This window comes from Hoplias malabaricus, chromosome 5, assembly GCF_029633855.1.
Source record: "Hoplias malabaricus isolate fHopMal1 chromosome 5, fHopMal1.hap1, whole genome shotgun sequence".
Taxonomy (NCBI): Eukaryota; Metazoa; Chordata; class Actinopteri; order Characiformes; family Erythrinidae; genus Hoplias; species Hoplias malabaricus.
The window spans coordinates 54,677,518-54,682,641 of record NC_089804.1 but is presented as its reverse complement, the minus strand read 5'-3'; positions in this window follow the sequence as shown (position 1 = coordinate 54,682,641).

The following is a 5,124-nucleotide window of genomic DNA, read 5'->3' as shown; positions in this document are numbered from 1 at the left end:
TTGTCCATTAGCCGCTACGCTGTCTGCTCTACTGAAGGTCAAGGCTCAGATCTGCTGCCCAGTCGTTTCATTCAAGGGCAGAACAGCAAAAGTAAGTGCAGAGCACTTCAGAAGACCATCTGCTTCACTACAGACCTTGTAGTAGTCAGCAATCAGACCAACAAGACTGACCCCAACACCACCACTGAGGCCTGATTAATGTTAGCATGCCGGACGTTAGCAAACAACCAGAGACTGAGAATGATGGGTTGAATGTGATGTGAATTAATGAACGACAGGTCATCTTGCTCAAGGCCAGGGGTCCAAAAATGGAACTGTGCTTTCTGGAGGGATAGATCATAATCCAGTACCTTTGGGTTGAGTTGGTGTGCTGCTAATGAGCCAGAGCTAATCATCCACTGTTAGCATGTAGCCTCACTGATGTTTTCATAGCTGAATGCCACGAAATCGCCACAGATATGTTCTAACATCTAGATCTAATATTTTTACATTATAAACACAGCTGTAACAGTGAGAATATAGCCTCTGCTATTGCTACTTCAGGCTCAGCACTGCAGAAACGACACTATGTAACCTCAGGAGGAGGGTAGAGAACCACTCCCCTATCTATTGATTTCAGTGCTGTGCTGTAAAAATGAATTACACTAGAGGAGAAGAGTAGAAGCTGTTACTTCATTGATTTGGAACACATTTTCTGTTAATGCCCTCGATTATAGAAGATGTTTATCCTGATACATTTATTTAAACATGAATTATTTTCTAGTCAGATTTCAACAGCCTCACCAGCCTTTACTAGTTTACCAGACATTACCTTACAGTGCGTTATTGTTGTTGTTATTGTTGCCAACAGTCCAGAACATGCAGATCCACTGAAGCCATGCAGGTTTGGGCCAGAACTAGTTTGGGAACCCTCCCAAAGCTTGCGTAGCAGCTGGAAGTGGTGTTGTTGTCCCTGTAGTCTGTGTGGATTCCACTGGCGACAGGGACACTGTACTGAATCCTGACTCTCTGAGCTCAATAAACAATCCCTGGTCATTTTTCCCAAAACAAGCTGGTGCCTGACCATTACCTCTGGCTGAATCTGCCACTCTCGGCCTAATAGCTGATGTGTGGTGTGTGTATTGGTGGGGATCTAATGCTAATGCTAATGCTAATGCTAATGGTGCCCCAAAATGGTAAAAAAAGGCTTTGAGGGTCTAGAAAAGCACTTTAAAACTATAACTATCCTGTTATTTTCATGTCATAATGATCATGGGTTGGTGCCCATCTACGGTCCATAAAACCCTGTTCCTCTTGGATGAATTAATAAAAAATATTACGATACTAAATAAAAGAACACTACCGAAGCCAGGGTGTAATTAACATGGAGAAAGGGCTTGTTTTCCAATGAATTTCCATTGACTCGTCTGTTCCAACTCTAAAAAGATTTATATCTATAATACGCATGTGTTTAATTTATTCATTCATTCATTCATCTCCTGTAACTGCTTCATCTTGATCGGGGGCCGATCGGGTGTCGGAGCACACCCCAAAGCATGGGGCACGAATCAGGAGCACACCCTGGACAGGCATCACACATCAGTCCGTCCATATGTTTAATACGGTTTATACTTTTTTTGTGGATTTAATGGCTCTTTTTATTAGCCGCTCGGTCCCGCTGATGGCTGAGTGCCTGAGAATCTTATAAAGAACAGAGGAAGCCAAAGAGAGAGATTATGACTGTCAAAACAGGATGATGGAGAGTGTGTGTATATGTGTGTGTGTGTGTGTGTGTGTGTGTGTGTGAGAGAGAGAGAGAGAGAGAGAGAGAGAGAGAGAGAGAGAGAGTGGGGGCCTTTATGGGGTCCTGAAAAGGCTGCTGAAGATTTTATATATAGAGCCATTCTTTACAGATTATTTTTGCTGTCCAATGTGGACACTAAAACTGGCGCCAGCCTCCTTTTGGAATAATAATTACCCTCCAAACGTCTTACATATGTTTCAGATGACTTTGAGCGCTCTCTCTCTCTCTCTCTCTCTCTCTGTCTCTCTCTCTCTCTCTCTCTCTCCCTCTCTCTCTCTCTCTCTCGAGGGATGGAGGGATGGGAATAGTTTTGGACTGAAGGGGGTGAGAGAGAAGGCCACTTTAATTTCAATTAAACACAAGCAGCTACACAAACAGCAGCAGAGCGAGAGCAGCAGAGCCACAGAGTCTAGACTCCAGATGTGCACCACGAGCCGCATAGAGAGAGAGAGAGAGAGAGAGAGAGAGAGAGAGAGAGAGAAGAGGGAGAGGGACAGATGAGAGAGTGCCACAGACACAGAGTGAGTGGGAGGGAGAGAGAGAGAGAGAGAGAGAGAGAGAGAGAGAGAGAGAGAAATGGCCACAAGAATCTTGCTACCCAAATCCGTGAAAAGCACACAGACTGTGGACAGGCAGACGCCTAACTGACCACAATACACATACAGAGAGAGAGAGAGAGAGAGAGAGAGAGGAATGAGATTTTCAGTTGAATTCAGTAAGGTTTGTTGGCATGACCATAACTGGAAACAGTGTTGCCTAGTAAACAAATAAACCTATTGTGACATAATGAGTGTATTGGTGTAATACTGTACCTACAAACCTTAGTCATATATTTTTTTCCAACAATGCAATAAGAACTAAAACGTGTTATAAGACAGAAAAATGTTGGGACAGAGGCAAAATACGGGGGAAACTTTTATACAAGTAACACCTCTGGAAAGTTCCACAACGAACAGTTTAACTGGTACCTGGTGAGGTCATCAGGACTGAGTATAAAAGGAGCATCCACCGAACACTTAGTCTTTTTGAACAAGGATGGGTCACCACTCCACCACTGCCAAATTAAGTTACATAATTGAGTCAATCAGCTCAAAGCACAAGACAACAACGAGCCTAGGTCTTTAACATCTACATATCATTCATTCATTAATGATCTATAAGCGCTTATCCAATTCAGGGTCACGGTGGGTCCAGAGCCTACCTGGAATCATTGGGCGCAAGGCGGGAATACACCCTGGAGGGGGCACCAGTCCTTCACAGGGCAACACACACTCACACATTGAGTCCACCTACCAACCAATTGCCAATCCACCTACCAACGTGTGTTTTTTGGACTGTGGGAGGAAACTGTGTTCTCCCTGTGTCTGCGTGGGTTTCCTCCGGGTGACAGTCTGTGAGGAGTGTGGTGTGATCTCCCTGTGTCCACGTGGGTTTCCTCCGGGTGACTGTCTGTGAGGAGTGTGGTGTGTTCTCCCTGTGTCTGCGTGGGTTTCCTCCGGGTGCTCAGGTTTCCACCACGGTCCAAAACCACGCGATGATAGGTGGATTGGCGACTCGGAAGATTGTCCATAGGTGTGAGTGTGTGTACCTAGCCACTGGAATGTGTTGTATTGTAGTGCCTGTCCCAAAGCCTCGGATAAATAGAGAGGGTTGCGCCAGGAAGGGCAGATCGACGGTGCGGATCACAGTTGATCTATTGTGGCAACCCCAGATGGGAGGGAGCAGCCGAAAGAAGAGAGCTGAAGAAAGTTATCTGGGACAAAAGCCATCTGAGACGGACTGAAAAGAGTGGAAATGTTTTCTGTGGTCAGGCAAGTCCATGATTCACTGTTTCAGTTTGTTTTGGAGCAAACCCAGTGTCAGTCTCTATGTGTCAAAGATGAAAAAAGACCATCCACACTGCTACCAATGAAAAGGGGAGGAGGTGGGGGGCACAGAATCTGGTGGCATGGGGGGCACGGTGCATAAAGCATGGGTGATCTGCATGTTATTGCTGTCCAAAAAAATCTATGTAAAATATTTAAACTATTTTTGAGCGTTTCTTATGGTCCATTCATTACATGCACATAATGTAAAGGACAGCTGCTGTGTTTAAACTCAAGTTCAACAGCAGTGATATATGTGAATGTACCAATGATGAAGAGGCTTCTGTTGATATTTTGGAGAGATATATGCTGCCATCAATATGACATCTTTTCACAATTCAGGCACTCACCCAGTCACTCCCACGCACATACTCACCTGTGGACATGTGTGTTTGATCTGTGTGTGGAAACAGGAGCACCCAGTGGAAACCCACAGAGACACAGAGAGAGCACAGCAATCTCCTCACAGACAGTTGCTCAAGACGGCCATTGAACACGGAGCTGTACTCAGCGTGAAGAGAAACTGTAAACGGTGAAGTGTTTAAAGGTAAAATGTTGAAGTGTGTTCTTTGCAGGACGTGTGTCCACTTACATCCAAAAGGTGTGTGTGTGTGTGTGTGTGTGTGTGTGTGTGTGTGAGTGCGCATTTAAGGGCTATCAGACTGCCTGGCGGCAGTCTCTGAACCCTGACCTGAACCTTTGACCTTAGTCAGTAGAGCGTTTTCAGTATGTCCACACACACACACACACTCACTCACTCTCTCTCTCTCTCTCTCTCTCTCTCTCTCTCTCTCTCTCTCTCTCTCTCTCTCTCTCTCTCTCTCGGTCAGAACCCATCAGCCCACAGGGACATCAATTAGTTAACACTTTAACTGCTAATTGATCACGCTGACCTCTCTGCCACTCTAAGTCCTTGAGAGTGACAGAGACACAGGGCATGTGTGTTTGTGTGTGTGTGTATGTGTGTTGGCTGTGTACTTACCAGGAATATACTGTGAGGACCTAAACCTGTTTGCCCGCTCGCGTTATGGGGACTTCCCTTCTTTGTGGGGACCAAAAGTTCTGTGTGTGTGTGTGTGTGTGTGTTTGCACAGGTGAGTGTGTTCTGTTTAATAGTGTGTGTAATACACACATCCGACAAGGCTATAACCACAGTCTGTATTATTCCTGTTGTAAAAGTCACCTTACTATGTTGTCCCCACTTTACTGCAGTAACAGCCTTCAAATCTTTTATAAAACCTAGTACTAGGAACACTGCTGTGAGCATTTGAATTTTGGACAATTAGCTGTAGATCACAAACCCCACTACATCTCAAATCAAACGAAGTGAATGTTTCTCCACAGAAGGCAGAGAACTTCAGAGAACATAGCTCCACTGTTCCACAGCCCAGTGTCAAAGGTCTCTAGCCCACTCTCAAGTCAAATTAAATTGTTTTATTTTAGAACCTCTCATTTTTAATTATCAATACTAATATG